General features: G+C 32.5%; 1 protein-coding gene across 1 annotated transcript in view; it reads right to left on the reverse strand.

Annotated features, from left to right (window-relative positions):
• The window catches only part of LOC105152955 (transmembrane reductase CYB561D2), a 77,562-nt gene extending 59,785 nt beyond the window's left edge, over positions 1-17,777 (reverse strand). The window contains exon 1 of the mRNA XM_011067525.2: positions 13,283-17,777. The gene's annotated coding sequence lies outside the window, so the exon portion shown is untranslated. The remainder of the gene's footprint in view (positions 1-13,282) is intronic.
• Between the last annotated feature and the right edge of the window lie 2,056 nt (positions 17,778-19,833).

The following is a 19,833-nucleotide window of genomic DNA, read 5'->3' on the forward strand; positions in this document are numbered from 1 at the left end:
AAAATCGAAAATCGAATATACGTAACCCGCGGAAATTCAAAATTCGCGATACTTTTTGAACAGACCTCGTAATGTGACAAAAAATGTCGATGATTTACTGGAATATGGCTCGATATGCAAAGTGAACAAAAAAGACGATAAAAAAATAGTGAATCTGTTTTCGCGGAATCCTGGCTTAACATTGCGTCAAGGACAAGCAAAATTGAAGCAGAAAGATTTAGATATATCGTATGAACTATCTCAAGACTAATAACATGAAATGGTGCAACACTACGCTGGTCGACCACGCTCTTGACTTACTGTATGTTAAATGAATAGTGGAAATTTTTTAAGTTTTTCTGACTCTTATTAGCCTTTTATATCTCGATGTCGTGTTTTGAACATTAAGAGTCCTGTTATTTCAAGTTTTTCTAATCTTTAAGATATCATCAGTTTATTATAATGACTAAATCATGAATACACTTCCCATAAGATATATTCAAGAAATATCTTACTTCGAACAAAGTAAATGTGTACAATACATCTTAGAGATATTCTAAAGACATTTGAAATAAATAGAATATCTTCCAGTCGTTTCTAAGATGTCTCTTACAATATATATATATATATATATACATATAAGAACATAATTAAGAAAATTATCTTTCAGATGGTTAGGTTTCATAATTAGGTTTTATACTTTTAAGGTTGTCTCAAATTTGTCTTCAGATGTATAGATCGTCTTACTCTGCAAATACAATAGCAATAATATGAATAATGAACGATAATTCCAATCGGAATCCATTCCGATCTTTTTTTCATGATAGGTGACAAGCTCGCGAGCGATTGAATGTGATTGATTGGATTCATAAATAAAAACCAATCATGTTTATTTGCTCGACAAGCAAGCTTACTTTCTCGGTCATTTTCACGTTTATAGTCATCTTTCCGGATGCGAATTTGGGCACGGTTTACATCGCGATCAACGCCGTCAGTCGGTCGACTGCGATCAGTAGCTACACAACTAATTGTCAACATAATACAGTTAAAAATGGTTAAAACAGAATTCAATTTTTTTAATAATATAAGTATGCAAGTAAAAAAAACCATTGCTATGTTATTCATAAATACATACTTTCTTGATAATACTTTTAATTAACATTTAACTTTATCTGTTTTTGGTGGTATATATCATTTGTATAGATCATTTATGAAATGTATTACATGTTGTGATTCTTATTCGTTGTATTATTTTATTTTTGCTTTGCTTTCCAAATTTATTGTAAAATTAATGTCATCTGAACTTTATAGAATATATTTTTTTTATAATTTTGTTATATTGTGTTATTTTAGGTGCAACAACTACAATACAATAATGTCTATATTTACACCGATTAATTGATACATATATTTAAAACAACATAGGTCAACATGAATTTTGACATAAATAGTATGTAATCCCGAAGGTTCTTGGCATGCTAAAATCAAATCCATAGCCCAAATTACTTCATTACGTCTAAGATACTCTGATTTAAAAATGAGTGTTTTTGGAATTTTAGGGTTAGAACATTTTGGACCGAAATGGAGCAATTTGGGCTGTGGGCTTGATTCTCACGATACCAAAGGTCTCCTATACCATCCAGAACCTCGACATCCGCGACAGCTACTAACAAAGCATTAGCGCTCTCATCATCCCCAGTGTCTTTCTTAAAAGCACGCGATAAGGCATCCGGTGCAAAGCACCCTTACAATGTACTATCTCGTAATCATACTCTAACAACTCCAATGCCCAACGCGCCAACCGGCCCGTCGGATTTTTCAAATGGTGAAGCCAATGCAAACTACTATGATCGGTTATCACCGTGAATCTATAGCCTTCTAAATGCGGTCTAAACTTCTATATCGCCCATACAACCGCCAAGCACTCCTGTTCGGTAACCGAGTATTTCTTTTCGGGGTCCGACAGCGCGCGACTGGTGAAGGCGATAATATTTTCCCTGCCCCCGTCAAAACGGCATCGATACCAACGGAACTGGCGTCGGTTTGCAGAACGAACGGAACACCAAAATCGGGGCATGATAAGATCGGAGCGGATACTAAGTCTGCACGAATCCGCTCGAAAGCATGATCTTATTCGCCTCCCCACTCCCAGCGCTGATTCTTCTGTAACAAGCGCGTGAGCGGCTCGCTGACCGTAGCAAATCGCGAAATGCCACGGTACCAGGACGACATGCCCAAAAATCTACGCAATTGCTTGAGATTGCGTGGAGCGGGATATTCTATAATTGGCCTGGCCTTTTCTGGATCGACGGTTAACCCGTCCCTTTGCACTATAAATCCCAAATAACTTGTGAACGACAAAATTCACACTTCTCGGGATTCATTGTCAGACCGGCGGCAAAGATCTTATTTAAAACTCGCTCAAGCCATTCTAAATGTCCTTCGAAAGAAGGCGTTACGATCACGATGTCGTCCAAATACGGGAACGCATGTGGTTCCATCTCCGGCCCGATTAATTTGTCTAAAAGTCGTTGGAAAGTCGCGGGCGCTCCTGTCAATCCGTACGGCATTCGTGTGAAATGATAAAGTCCTTTGCCCGGGACACTGAACGCAGTAATTTCGCGACTATCCTTTGCCAGTGGTATTTGAAAGTACGCTTGGCTAAGATCTATCGTCGAAATATATCGCGCAGACCACAATTTATCTAAGATGTCGTTCATATTAGGTAGCGGATATGCATCCTTCTTCGATACACTGACTTTATGGAAATCCAAACGAAACCGATACTTTCCGATACTAGGCTTCTTAACCTTCACTATAGGGTTTGACCATTCGCTAAACGACGGTTCTATTATTCCAGCCGTCAATATTCGGTCCACCTCCTCGCAGATAGCCTCCTGAACTTTCGGCGAAACCAAATAGCAACGCTGCTTAATAGGCGCGCTTTGTTCTACATCTATTCTATGCTCCGTGAGCGAAGTGACGCCAGGATTCTCGGCCACTTCCGGCATTTTATCTTTAAGGAACCCTGCTAAGCGTTGTTCTTGGTCGCGGCTCAATTCCGGAAGTCCACTACAAACGCTTAAATCTTCCCCCCTAATATCCTCGAAAATATATCGCTCTCGGGGGCGATCGGTAAAATGCCACTCCGACGACGCGAAATCTAAACTAACGCCAAAAGCGTGCAAGAAATCTACCCCCATGATACGAGGAACAGCCAATCTCGGAAGCAAGCAAACGGAAATTTCTCGAGATTCGTCCCTCAACTGTAACGGTAACTTAACCTCCTCTCTAATTCTCATCACTTGTCCGTTCGCGGTACGGATACGGAAATTTTCAGGAAGGTCCATCGGCAAGCTCAACCGTCGCACCATCTCGATACCTTCGTCCCCAAAAAGAATTCGACTTGACCCAGAGTCCACTAAAGCCGGTAAAGAATATTTCCCGATAAAAATACGAAAGTACCGTAGCGGAGGCAACTCGGATATGTGGAACGTCGTTGCGAGATACTCAAGGGTCTCCTTGTTGACCTCCACGCGAGTCTCGCCTGATTTTGCGGGAGCCGCCTCGACCCGAACTAGCGGCTCTCGTCCGCGTTTCCCGAACAAGTAGGACGCGTCCTCACGGTCACGTTCGGCGCACCGCAGCGAAAACAGTACGTACGACGCGTCTCCCCACACTCTCGCGCGATATGGCCAGTCTTCTCACAATTCCAGCACGTAACCGTCCGCCCGGGCGTCGTTGCCGAGGTCACGGGCGCTCCCGCTCCTTTGGCAGCCGCCTCAGCCCGATTGTGGCTCGGAGCCCTCCTATTTCCGGCAATTCCGAGGCCGAAAACTCAGTCGCGTCCACTCGACCGCTACGCGGGGTTTTACGCGGGCGATAAGTTAATTCCGGGAATAAGGATTTCTCCGGTGTGGGAGGAGCTCTACGTGTGAGGTTAGCCTTGTGGCTTACCTCCAGCCGCGAAGCTAATAATTCAAAAGTCACAAAATTCGAGAACTCGTCTCTACGGAGATTCATCTGCAAACGCGGCAGCATATTAAGATACGCGTAATCCAACTGTTCCGTCAAATCCCACTCAAATGACCGAAAAGGGCCTGCATGCACGTCAAATAATCAGCGACCGGCTCATCATCCCCCTGCATGCGGCGCAAAATTTCATCCCGCAACGCGTATTGAAAATCCGGATCGCCACGCAACCACGAACTGATCCCAGGTCTGCCAGTCCGAATGCCGAGAACGATACCAGAACAGCGCGGTACCCGACAGGAAAAATGGCAAACATTGAAAAAGATCGGCATCGCTAACGGGAAACAACTCATGCCCTTTCTCGATTCGAATCAGAAAGGCCTCCGCCTCACTACCCTGCGCGCCCGAACATTTTAAATTCCATCTTCGTAGCGCGTTAATGATGTCCGAGATTGAAGCCTGTCGCGCGCCCGACGTATCGGCAGGACGCGAAGGTGAAGACGCCACTGGTGGAGGAGTACAGTGCACGTCTATGCGATCCCCCGAATAATCATGCAGGAGAGGCCCCGGGTTGTCCGGTTGCATAGGCATCGCGGCCGGCGGTCGCAAACCCATGAGGGCGTCCTCCCCCGCACGCTGGGACGGTTCCACGGGCACCAACGCATTCAATTCGTAACGCAACAAACGGTCGTGCAGTACATCCCCCTCAATCGCCTGCCCTCTACGTGACAATTCCTCCCTTAGCTGCTCGATGGACAGCCGATAAATCCACGAAAGTCGCGAACGTCCCTCAGACATCCCGGTGGGCTCGGAATCAAGCGATAATAAGCGGAAGCGTAGAAGCAGCGGACACCGACAAGCCTCCAATAGGGGAAAGGAAACGAAAAAAAAAATTCCCCGTGGAATGCCACACAGAAAGAGGAAGAAAAAAAATTATAATACCTTCCCGTTACTGATCTGCTGGCGTTTGTGCCCTCATACCCGTACGCGATAGCGCAAAGAAAGCTTAACAACAGTAGTCGACCTTCAATTCTAATTTTGAAACGACTGGTGTATTCGGACGCGATCGTCCGAAACGACCGATACATGGCAATAATATTTAAGAAACAAATCTTCAGAGAGAGCGACAATGTACAGTGGCCTTGAGCCCACGAGAATAATAACGTACGTGCCGACAGTTCGACACAAACAACACAGCGCAAAGCTGACAACAATAGAAAAAAAAATCCGCGATCTCGAATCACAATAACAACGGCCGACAAACAGCGAAAATCAAGAACGCGCGATACAGCACGAAATTCCAGAGCTCATTCTATAACGTGCACAAATTATACATCGTAACTAATGCTATGGAAGAAAGAAATCACATTAAAATAAGAATTCAAACATTTTATCAAAAACATAGCAGGCACAAAAATAGAAAAGGCACATAAAAATGGCACAAGCAGAACTATACAATACAACACAATATTCGCCGCATTCGCTCTCCAAATTCCTCGCTCTTATTTACTGGGAAAAGAAAAAAAAAATTCTATTTCTATACTCGAGCCCCACACATTGGGCACCAAATTTGCAACCGCACTCACGAGCGTGGCGCAACTTCGTCGCACATTCACAGCTAAGATTCTCGCAGGCGATCGGATGCCGGGTGGCGTTAAACGAAACGTGACAAAATGCGTCTTCTCGCGACCACTCTTGCCTGGCGTCCAATTATCGTTTTATAATTATGTGCCGCCCTTAAGAGTGGTCGCGAGAAGACGCATTTTGTCACGTTTCGTTTAACGCCACCCGGCATCCGATCGCCTGCGAGAATCTTAGCTGTGAATGTGCGACGAAGTTGCGCCACGCTCGTGAGTGCGGTTGCAGTACGTATAAAGGTATATATAAACATACGTATGTACATGTAAACGTACGTATAAATATATGTATAAACGTATGTATGAATGTATGTATGAACCTATATATGAACGTACATATGTATAAACTTGATAAAGAAAATACGTACAAAGACGTGATAAAATGTGTCGCAACACGTTCGAATTCTTGAAAAAAGGAAGAAGGCCTGCCTTCACCCTTCGGTCCAGAAGTATTACCATATATGTCACAATTTATGCGCAATCAGTCTTGCGATACCCGCTTGTACGAACGGTTGAAAAAATGTACTTCGTTAAAAACAGTAACACATCATCGACATGAAGAAGGAATATATAAGTTTCAACGTTCTGTACACAAAAGAAACGTTTTTTAACATTATGTATGTACACAGTACGGAGCATCGCGCGATGCGTTTACTGAACAGACGTTACGATCTGACGAATACGGGCTACATATTTTTGGAAATTGGAATCAATGTTGGTTCACCAAGTTACGTGGAGATCATCGCGGACACGAATTGTTGCTATCTCTCGAACTTATGGAAGAACCTCTACGAGCAGCGATGGAATATTTACATAATGCTTTGAAACGAATACAAGAACAATTTTATAAGCGTTGGACCGCTAGAGTATATCAAAATTTGCGCGCTAAACGATACTACACTCATATGTCTCGATTCTTCGTCCATACGCATTATGATGACCGAACGACGCTACGTCGTATGTTTGACTTTGACGGGTGTATCGATGTAACGTTCGAACGATTAACCCGACTCGTCGATACGGTTGATGTTAAGTATACGCGATTCTTTAATACCACGTCTGAGAACGCTATACGCGATAATGACATCTTCAATGGACATCAGTCGATTGCGAACTATTAGCTTTAGTTTTTAATACATACAAAAAATCAGTGTACTAACATGTGAATAAAAAAATTTTCGTTTATATCATTATATATTGTATTTTTTTTTATTCCCCATTCTTTGCCTCGATGTCCTAAAAAACCGTATTGAAGAAATTACGTCATAAAAAAAGGGACTTTACTCTATTGATTCATTTCTTCTGTCTTTTCTTCGATATCACGTTACACGCTCCGACATCGTCGCGCTCTATTTTTTTCTAACATGCAAGTTCTTGTTATCTATGCATTTTTTTGTGACATCTAGAGTTCTATAATTCTGTAGATATCTGCAAACATTTATGATCTTAAATGTTTCATATATAGTGTAAATGTATTCTAGATAGCCTCGCTGGCAAAGGATGCTTCTCAGTGTCAGTCTTTGCCGAATTTCATTTGCGCGAGGTTCGTGTCGTTTCGAATTATATTTTGAATTATAGTGAAGAGTTTGCATCGTGAGTGATTTTTATAAACATGCAAGGTGATTCTATCATTTAGGTGGTAGAATACTTTTACATGTTTGTATGATTAAGTGAAAGTGAAAGTGACAGTTATAATAAATGTAAATTTTAAATGTAATTTTTTTTAGAAGAAACTTTTATCGAAAACTTTTTACCCGCAACAATTATGAGCAACTTGAGAGAGTTAATCGAAATCCACTACGAGTATCCTGTTGAAGGAGTAAATAGTTTTTTCTTTTTTATGTATGCTAGACTTTTTTAGCGAATTTGTTTTTCTAATGTTTTTTTTTACTTTTTAATTTTTCCAGTACATCATGATTGATAATCGAAGAGCCGTATGGTTTCAGTTACGGGACAAGGTGGAGGTTCTAATAATTCCTCTGGTAAGTTTAGTATAAATTATAAATTATAAATTATAAATTATAACTTATAAATTATAAATTATAGATAGAGTATTTTCTAATTATCTTTTTCTAATTTACTTTGTATAATACTTTTTTCAGGAGACACATCGTAGCAATATCAGAATAAGAGGGTTCATGAATTAGTTCAATCGGATGATGATTCCCGCAGAAAGACAATAAGACCGGGAGGAGAGTATTGATATGTGGGAAGAAGATGATTTCTTCCTGGCAGAACTCTTCGGTCTCCGGCCGTATGAGCCCGATCCGGAACCGGAAGACTGGAATTGTAAGTTTGATAAAATTTTATCGATAAAATTCGAAGAAATACTTATTTATATTTATTGTATAATATATTAGGTGTTGGAATTAATTCGTAGCGTTTATATGAAAGAATGTTATTTATTTCACATGAGCATTAAAAAATACATTAATGAAAGTACTTCCCATCACTTGTAAAACGCTACGAATTAATTCCAACACCTAATATATTTATATATTTATATATTTATATATTTTACGTTATACATTATTTTTATATATTGTTATATATTTTTTTATTTATATTTTTTTTTTCATCTTACAGAAGGCGGCGGCGATCGCGACGGTGATGGCAGCGATAGCGGCGGCGGTGGCGGCGGCGACAGCGGTGGCGCCGGGACTTTCCCACGCCTTCCCCCTCCTTCCCCGCGTCTATGAGTACCCCATGTCTTCCCCCCGCATTTACGAGTATCCTCCGCGCCCCCCTCTAGTCCCAATAGAATCCCCTTATTATAACTACTTTCATATTAATCATTTAATTATAAATTGATTTATTACACAGCATATATTAGAATAGTCATTGAAGGAAATCTCGATCGGACTGTCGTATATTTTTTATAAAATCATTGACTGAGCTGGATTCTCGATTACAACCGAGGATTAAACATAAACGATAAAACACACTTTTATAACTTGGACTTCAAATTTCTGACTACCTATTTCGATTTGTAACATCTAAATGAAGAAATAAGTATGTAAGATTAGCCTAGGGCGATAATTTTTATTATTGTATCTAATTAGTAATAAGGCTCATAAATTTTAGAAAACAAAGAAAAAAAGAGAGCTATGAGTCAAAATTTATATAAAATAAAGCATGATAATATAGAATGTAAAAAAACAATAAAAGAAATAGAAATGTTTTAAGTTAAAAATAATATAGAAAATTTTTACATACGAATTTTGGACAGGACTCTACAAGATCGTATAAGAATATATATCAAATATGATATCTATAAAGTAAATCAAGAATCTTGCATAAATTTTACACCCATGTTATATGAATCTTCTAAGTATGTTACTTGACTCTTACACGCATGTTACATGAATCTTGCGTACTAATTACGTGAATTTTGCATGCATGTAATGTGAATCTTGCAAAAATATAACTGGAGTGTCATAATGAAAATATTATAAGAATACTATTGGAATTTTATGTTGTTTGCATCCCAGTAAATAAAATGGGACAAGCATGAATCTTTGAATGAGATTTAAAAGAATTTATTTTGGCTAAAAATTAATTCTTACAAAAATTGAATAACGACTTTTCGATTAAATCAAACATACAAGTTTTTGTTAGAGGAAAGGAACCTAACTATCCCCTTCCGATTTTAATAAGCTTTTAGTATGTTATTCTCCAGACAAAAAATAAGTGATACGTATTTTTTATATGCGCATACGGATTTTAAATGGGTGGAACACCATTTAGAAAAAAATCGGTCTTTTGAAGCGAATATCGCCGAAACTGTAAGAGATAAAAAAAATTTTCATAATAAAAATTAATTGGCATTGAGAATACTTATAACTTGAATAAAAAAAATTTTTTTTTTATAAATAATTTTTATTATAATTAAAAAACAAAAAGAATTTTTTAATTATAGTTCTAAAGTAGTACAGTTCTTGAAGCCATTCAATTTGGACTACAAACTCGAGGTTGAATAATTGCACCTACATTCATAATAATTACAGTTAAATTTTGAAATATTATATTATGCTGAATGTTATATCATGAAGATGGCTGCAGAAAGCAATCGAAATAAGGTTAAAAATAAAGAAGAATTGTAACATATATTAATAATAACTGTGTATTAGTTACCTATATTTTTGTAAAACTAGTGATAATAAATTTCGATCTTTTATTCAGTCAATTTCAGTATTCTAACAAATTTTTTAACATTTCTTAATTTTTTTTATTTTGTATATTCAATCCAGTTTCTATTCAATAATTCTATTTCATTCAATAATTCTATTTTATTTACTGGAATAATACTTTTATTGGGATATTACTTTGAAGCGATCAAAAGATTAATAAAGAAATTTCTTAAGAGTATGTTATTAAGCTAAGCAATTAAAATATTTTCATTGCGATATAAATCGTCATGTATGATTCATGCCAGATTCCTACAATAACTTGAAAGATAAATTTGTACACACACACACACACACACACACACACACACACACACACATATGCGCGCGCGCACGGACACGCCGCGCATGCACACGCACGCATATGCATACGCACACACACGCATATGCACGCGCATACACATACATACACATGATACCCAAGGCAATTTTCAATGCCTGATATTTTCTGAGATCCTCGTCGCAACGTATCTACAGTTTATGGAACATAAAAATAAAATCATAAAGTTTATTTTCTAACTCGAGACCCAAAATGTAGTCACCTTTTAAAAACAAAAAAGTTCTAATCTTAGAAATAAAAACATCTGGGTATGCCATGTCCCAAAGTGTTTTTAAGAGTTAATTTCCGTAATTCATGTTATTGTAATTCTATATTCATACCTTACAGCACTATATTTAGTTTATATTTTTGTTACATAATTTGTTCATAATTAAAGAAAAGGAACTCTTTGTAAGATAATATTAATGTGGGTTATATCCAAGCATATGCCTAAGTATGACATTTGTTACAAAATGTGTTTATGAAGATTGTGTAAATTAAATAAAAATGATAAAAGACCTTCTATTTTTCCGAAATGCGAGATCCATAAGCATAGTTTTATGAAAGGGAATTTAACGCAAATATTTAACGTTTAAGTTGCTAAATAACTTTTTTAAAATATTTATATATCAATATCCTGTGTAGAAAATTATTAGGGCTAGCTAAAAAATTGTAGGTTAAAATAAGGAAATCTTTCTTATAGCATTCCTAATAAATAATAATCAGGGCCTCATGTTACTTAAGGCTATCCCTAACAATTTTCTACATGGGATATTAATGTATAAACATTTAAAAAAAGTTATTTAACAATTTAAACGTTGAACATTTGTGTTAACTTCACTTTCTTAATGACCCGATTATAATTTGTTAGGGCTGTCATAAAAGTAAGGCTTCCTTATTTATATCTGATAAGGCTCTCATCGGGATTTGATAAGAATGCATCAACTTTATAAATACCAGATATTTATACCAGATACTTATAAGTACCAAATAAAACGTACAAAACGTTCCTTGACATAAAAAAAGAAATAAATGCTTAGCAGATTTCTCTTCAATTCCCATCATGTTGCTGTCAGGGTAACAATAATTTTATTTAAGTTAATTAGAGGCATTATGCGGACAACGGTTGTTTGCGTAAGCGAGCACAAATTCTATAACAAACTTATTCTCATAAATATTACTACAATTTGTTAGAAATCGTTTTTGTAAAATATTTAGTCCACATTTTTGTCAATCGAATGGAAATGGAGTTGAGCAATATATGGTACCGCCATCAGAAGGATGCATTGATTTAAATTTCTCGATTTTAAAAAACAACATAGAATAGAATAAAAGACGCAGCATTAGATGTTTCAGCTATGTTCTAATAAAATAATTTTTTGAAGTAAGCCCTAAGGACTCTAAGATAAAAGGTATAATACTTTTTTTGAAATGTTTACCGAATAAATAAAATCTCCTGATATTTTAATATGTATTTTGTTTTGTATTGTAATTTTATTTATAGTAACTTACATCTGTCTACCAAATGAGTAAAATGTCTAAAATCAACTCATAAATCACTTTAAAATCTTAATCTTTCAAAGTTCTTTATGAAATAATATTTTAAAGATGTTTCTTAAAGAACTTTTAAAGATATCTTAAAGTTCTCTTTTGAGTCGTGCGATTTTAAGCAAGAAAGCATTGTTAATCAGAGGTTAATCCTTTTTATTACAACAGTTTCTTTTATATTACTGTCAAATTGCTAGCAAATTTGTTTCATATGGGATTAGTTTCCATCATGTTGCCGTGTAATTGTCCTAACCTATAAAACTTATACAAAAGAAGAGAGAAATTATTTCCCTCCGGTTGTGCTGTTTATGATATGTATTGCCGCTAATATCAAAAGCAAAATCGGAAGCCGCTTTCCTAAAAAAAAGATGGCAATTCAGGTGACGCAATTTGTATCAAATTTATAACAATGCGGGAAACTTGCTATCTGTGTACTTATTTATTAAGGCTAACTTTATAAGGATCTGAAAAGGATTTACAAAAGATGATAAGTAAAGTTTTCTTATTTTTATCTGATAAGGATCTCATTAAGTTTTCATAGGGATGCATCAACTTTATAAATACTTATTTATTAGGTAACTTATATGGGCCTGGAATTTATTAGAGATGCCAAGCGGTAGAATATATGTGCTATATATAACAGATTTCCTAACTCATAAACAGTTGTTAACTTTAAGTTAAGTTAAATATCTCGCAGGGTATAGCAATCTTTTTTTCTGCCAAATTTTTTCTTTTTGTATAAAAACGTGTCTATGAACGTGTCGTATTATGTGTGAACATAATTTTGATTGTTGGTTAAGGGTATTAAATTGAATAATCTAATTTTGCATTATTTTCGTATAAGAGGAATTAATATATAGTATTCGACAACAAGTAATAGTAATTGATTGGATGTTCAATTAAATTGCACAAATTTCTATCAGGATATATTGACAGATATATCATAACTATACATTCAATGTTCGTGGATCATCGAAGTAACAGTTTCTACACGATTACAGAGGTCATATTCCCATAATATTTCCTCATAAGACCTTGATAATTTTTTCTTACAGAGCCCTAATAAATTTTCTTTACACAGCCTTGACAGTTTTTCCTTATAGGACTCTGATAATTTTTCCTTATAGAGTCCTGATAAAAAATTTGTTACATATAAAGTCCAAGTTATCTAAATAATAGGACTCGAGAGAGATTAATTTTAGGGCATACTAATCAAATCCTTTTTTAAGCCCCAACAATTTTCTACACGGGATTATGCAATAAAATTATAAAAATAACATCAGATCATTTTATCTCTTCCATATTTTTAATATTTTTAATAAAAAAGGGAAGACATTCTGTATACGCGGCTCACATTGAATACACATTTTGCTAAGGTGCCACAAATGCTACTTTTTTTTTAATCTCTACTGCATCTGTATAAATATATAAATATGATTCTCTGTTTTTTAATGTTGAGAAATGTTTTTTTTTTTAAATGTAACTATTAATTTTTAATTTTGACCTCAGCACAAAATTAAAAAAATTCTCAAAGCTTAAGAGGCTCATATTGAGCTCAATCACCTTATATATGCATAATTAACAAAGAGACAATTCGTCCTAATTTAAAAAAAGATGATATAAAAGGTAATGTTACTTACATAAGTTAATAATGGAAATATGCGTATGCACTTTTGTCTTAATATTTCAAACAGATAATTGTCTATGAAACAAAACTATGATGTGCAAACTTTTTCCTCATAACACGTCAGCAACTGCGGCATTAATGTGAATGGTGGACAAGAGATCGGTGAGCAAAGGCCTAGTAAAATCCTCACTCCGAGTCAAGATCGATATTAGATGCGATTATCGTAAGAGTGAGTTCGTATTAGTCAACGGAATTTTAAGTAAACGGCAAAAAATGTAAGATGTCACTAGCGAAATTTTGTTGTCTGCAAGCGCTTCACGCCTGATAAGCACATGACAGTTACTGTACTCACGTAACTCATGTTGCATTAATAAGACGAATACGACACGTATTAGATATTATCAGATGTTTTCTAAGACGTGTTAATACCAGTGTCAAGCTAAAGTTTCAACTTTCATTTGCGATGTACACTTTGTACAGTACGCTTTGTACAGAGTACCATCAGTTAAAGTTGCAAATATAACGGAGAAGTGCGAAATTTTTGTATATGAGTAATGATATGGTATGCAGGCGTGATTTTTTAATAGCGATCACGTATATGTGCTTATACATATAATGTGATCAATTAATCAAAATAGTTGGTTAGCGATATAGTTACCATTTTTGAGAAATACTTTAAGTTTATTTCAATAAGTTTTATAATCTGTAAACAGATTTAAGAGAGAGACAAAACTCTTAATAAATTTTAAATATTTTAGAAATAATATTTAAATATATATTTAAATATCATTTTTTAAGTACTAGCTATTGCTGGAATTCCTTTTTAATCATTCAAAAAGATTGCAGATTTTTTCTGTATCATTTCAGCAATTTTTCAACAAGGTTTCATGTGCAAGAATCGCGGACATATTGCTATTCGAGAGTTGTCAAGAAATGTTGCAGACACATTTCGCAACTTTTATGAAATGTTTCACTTTTCAATTGAAATATTTCTGAAAATTTTTGATGCTGTATGGGAATCAATCGACTCAAAAGCATTTAAAGACTCGTCGAATTTATGCTCCTTGCAGATCCTGTCGTTCTTATGCATTAAAATGTATCGTTAAAATTATAAGAATTTTCATCGGAATATAGAGATTTTATTTTTGAATCAACGTTACCTCATAAAAATAACTCGTTACTGTTACCTAAAAAGTAATTTGTTACTGTTACTGTCACTTAAAATGTAATGAGTTGTTACATTTTTCGTCACTTTTTTTTCTTAACACTTTTTTTCTTAATATTATAGTGCACTGAATGCACACTAGTTCTGCCAATAAAAAACTATTATGTGCAAATTTTTGCAGTAAATATAAAAAAAATATTAGAATTATATTTTTTAGTTATAGAGGAATAAAACTCAAAAACTGATGTATATATATATATATATATCTGTATATATACATATTGTATATACATATATACATATATATGCTCTAAAACTTTTAATCGTAAATGGAAATAAAATAACGATAAAAGTAACTAGTGAAATTGTTATCATTATCCCAAAAATGTAACTGCGTTATCATGAACGTTATTTAGAAGAAATGTAACTTTGTTACTCAATCGTTACCGAAAAAAGTAACTTGTAACGACATAAATAACGCGTTACAACCCTTTGAACAATATGAAGTTGGATCTATATAAATAAATCAATTTCTAAATAAGACTATTTGCTCAGTCAAAGCGGATCTTAATGCTAATAAATCTTATGTGAATTTGTATACATTCTTATGTCGAAATGTTTTTCCGGATTTGCGCATTAATGAGAGAAGCAGAACCAGAATAGTGATATCATTTATTAAATTATATAAGCAATTTAACAATTTTTTTTATGCTAATAAGCATATCCTTTAATAAGTATATTAATAGTAACGAGAGAATAAAGGGCATATAAGAATGTCATCAGTATATCAAATATAAAGAAGTATTTTAAAACAAAATAAAAAAAAAGTATGTATAATATAATATTCTATAATTGATTAATAATATAATATGTTTTGGTCTCATGATTGAGTCTTCTTCAGATATACATACAGGAGATGTTACATTAAATGAGAGTAGTCGAATAGATAGACAAAATTATATATAGTGATAATGACCAGTGAGATGCTTTACTGAGAAACGGAAATCACTCGCAAACGGTTGGACAACCGGTTGTTTGAAAATTTTCGGTGTTCTGGTAATAAGTCAAGTTGAAAATAAATTAAGAGAATAATAAAAAATTCAAGTAAAATCGTCACTCTGGTCAAAACAACTCACTTAGCTATAGCCATAAAGTAAAACATTAAAGTTTCACATGTCGAAAAGATGCAATTTCTAAATTACTAAGCGTCGGTGTGTTAGTCTATAAATAATTAGTCACAATATAAAATTAAAGATGTATATAGATAACAAATATTGTATAAAAAGATATTAAAAATGAGACACTTAATAAACATATATGTTATCATCATGATAGATAAACACTGACTGACGAATAATAGAATAATCTTGATATTGTCAGATTTTGTTTATTAACGTATATAAGTTTTATGTAGACCCTCGATTTATACGTTTAGACTGTTTTTTTGTTTTTGAATATTCAACATTTCGGAGATTATTATAACGCTTATTATAACAAGGTTCTTCGTCTAAAATTTTAATATTGTCCCAATCAAAGTTATGTCTGTATTGCAACCTATGTTCAGTTATCACTGATCAAGTGGACGTGTTCCACCGGATGTAATTTTTCATTAATTTTTGTCTTCAATTTTCTGTTAGTGTCATACATATGTTACATCACATTCAACACAATCGATCTTATAGACAACATTATTTTTTGAAAAATGATGTCGAGAGTCTTTGTGTACTTTAATGTATTTTCTTAATTTGTTCGTACTATAGAAAGAAACTTTGATGTCATCTCTATTAATTTTTTTAAATTTATTCGTCAATGATGGAATGAAAGAAACTGTGAACCAGGATGGGAACACTGATGATTCGTCCTTTTCCTCTGAGTTATTATAATATTGTCCTTCTTCTTAGAATGTATTTGATTCTGTTATTTATTGTTTCAAAAATGAATTTAAAAGAGTAATTATTAAGCAATAATATTTCGATTATCATTGTTAAATTTTTAGTATAATGTTCTGAATTTGAAAATAGAAAAGCTCTATCTACTAAATTAATGACTCCTTTTATTTGTGAGAGGGGATGATTTGAAAAAAAATTTAGAAATCTCCCCGAAAAGATCGATTTGTGATACCAATTTCGAAATTTAGTTGATTACCAATAGTCGTGATTGAAACATCTAAAAAGTTTAATGAGTCATGATCTGTTTCTAGCTTAAATTGAAGACGAGTATGAAAAAAATTAAAGCACTCCAAAAACTGATCTATTTTTGAAGAAGGAACAGCAGCAAAAAATCGTCAACATATAATATTAATAATCATATGTTGATGAAATCTAAAAACTACAAATAATTTATTGTAAAAGATATTACTTAGTGAAAAATGATCATTAATTGAATCAAATCGACGTCGAATTAACATGTTCATTTTTCACTTGGTTGAGAATCAAATTCGAATCTCTTGTTTGCCGAGCGAATGTCCTCACAGTTAGACTACAAATTGACAAATTGCTTATACAATGTATTATAACAAGTCATATCATTATATTGATTTCTGGTTCTGCTCATGAATGCATTTTAAGTCCGAAAAAACATTTCGATACGCGATATGCAGAATCAGAGTGTATATAAATTCACTCAATGGATATGCATTTAAGTACTAAATTCCGTTTCATCCGAAGATAGGTTTTTATTTAAAATTTGAATTATATCTTTGAATAAAGAATTTTTCGAATTATATTTTGTGGATAAAATTCGATAAATAATAATAAATATTAAAAAAAATAATACACTTTCACATTAAATATATTAAATATGTGAGTTAATTATATAACAATTAGGTATTAGTCATCAATATTTTTGTATCTCTCTTTTGTTCAATAAAATAATATTTAATTAATTAAATATTACTTTTTCATTTATAAAATTATTCTGCATCATTAATTTCTGTTTTAAATAGTATAATATTACAATATTTTAATAATTATAATAATTCAATTACAGTGTGATCTAGCAATATTATTCTGAATCTATTTTTGCATTTGTATTATCCTTATTGACAAACCGACTACTCAAATTTCTCATTAGAATAATAAAGAAAATAATATATTTGTTTAATTATATTCAAAATATAATCTTTTTAAAATAATGATGAATTTGGAACATATATTATATATATATAGGTATATATCTTAATATATTAGACTGTCACATTTAGTATAAATCACTTATTTCGTAATAAATCACGTACAAATTATTATGCAATCATAAAATGATAAATAAATAATTATCCTAAAATAATAAATAAATAAATAAATAATAAATAAATTACCATTAATAAATCTTTTCAACATATTACAAGTCCAAAATCAAATGAGTAACTTCTTGATCAGAGATCTTTTCTAATTTACTTGCGAAAAACGTATACTTAATAATATATTTTTTCTAAAAACAAATATTTAAATCATGATTATTACTCACTTTTTCATGCGCAATTGTATATATATAATAATTGTATGTATGTATATATAATATATATATATATATATATATATATATAAATCATAATAATAATCTTAATTTTTAAAGTATATTTAAAGTTTATTACATATTTCATTTTTATATACATTGTATAAACAGTTTTCCATTTATTTCACTTGTATATTCAATTTATGTACATAATGCTGTAAAAAACAATCTAATATAGGATTAAAATATGTTTAGAAACGATAAATTATTTAAAATTATCTAAAACGCGCGGTAATAAACTTTTTCTTCTCTACTGCTGGATCCTTTACTACAGCATAAATTGGTAGGCAAAAAACATTTGTACCGTTTTCAGAGCTGAATTTGATTGTAATGGCACTTAGGTAGATGACCATTATCGAATTCTCATTTTTCAATTCACTTGTGTGAAAATTTTAAGAAATCGAATTATTAGGACTCAGGAATAATGTCACAATTTAGTTATAATAAGAACATGTCTTAAAATACATGAAAAAATCGATTTTAAAACAATATAATATTTGAAAAGAACTATTTTCATTACACAAAACAGTTCTAGGAAAACGTAAGATCCTTCTAAAGAATCAAGTTGACTTAATATATGCCAAATTCGTGTGCCGAAAAATTTTTATTAATACTCCTTTTATTAAACGTATTAATGTAACTTATGTAACAACTGTACAATGTGTGTATCTACATAAAATAAATATATATGCAGTTGGTACGATTTAGGCAATCAGCCATGCCTAAAGCATATTTAAAGTAGATCTCTTGATTATGCTTTTATCTAAAACTATCAAATTTATGAATTAAAATTATTATAAATATAAGATTAATAAAAAAAGTTATTAATACTTATTTCATTAATAATCCGAATTTGAAAAGTTAAGATGTTTATACTTTGTTTATATTTTCAAAATGATAAAAAAATTATGAAAAAGATACAGATTATTCTAAATCACGTTTAAAAATAATGTGACAAATTTGAAGACGGTTTATTATCTGGATTATAAGTTATTTTAATAAATAGTACTGTTTTTTAAATTTGTGATTTAACAAAAATATATTATAAAATGTATTATAAAATATATAATAAAAATCTCAATTTTTTAATAAAAATACATTATGATTCACGATTATTTATGTAGAGTTACACTGAAATGCATGAACCAGTCCAATAAATAAAAATATTTATTTGTTCTATATCTTTGTAATTAATCAGTGAATCGTAATAAAACTTTTCATAAATTATATTGAATTTTTAAAGTACTTATACAAAAAATGTAAATTTTTTTATCATTTTCAAAATTTTAATTTTTAACATTAAAAATAATAATAAATAATAATAATAATAAAAATAATAATAATAAATAAAATAAATTATCTATACAATGTGTTATTAAACAAAAATATAATCTTATTTAAACAATTTTCATATGTATATAGTTTATTTGAAGTATAAATATATTAATTAAGTATAAATATACTTCCAAATTTAATTTTTTTTGCAAGGATTGTACATCTAATACTTAACAATTACAAAATCTGAATTTGAATAGTTAACTGTTATAAATACTAAAAATGAATACTCATAACTGTTTACTTCCGAATTCGGAAGAATCCCTTCTCCTAATCTTTAAGTTCCGGTTACTTATGAAATGTCTACATCTTCATCAGAAGTTTGACCAAAAGTTTTATCAAGTTGACTATTAAAGGATGGATCAGAATGTCTCTTCTTGAATTATCTTATTGCATTAAAAAGAACTCGAATAAAGAGCCGAAACATCTGCAGAACTGAATTATTTATCCTTTGCAAATACTTTAATCCGGTAATAATTTTGACATTTTGGTACTAATGCTCACATTGGAAATTTTATTTTTCATATCAATTATTATCAATTATCAGTCTT

This window comes from Acromyrmex echinatior, chromosome 10 (genome assembly GCF_024713525.1).
Source record: "Acromyrmex echinatior isolate Ae372 chromosome 10, ASM2471352v2, whole genome shotgun sequence".
Taxonomy (NCBI): Eukaryota; Metazoa; Arthropoda; class Insecta; order Hymenoptera; family Formicidae; genus Acromyrmex; species Acromyrmex echinatior.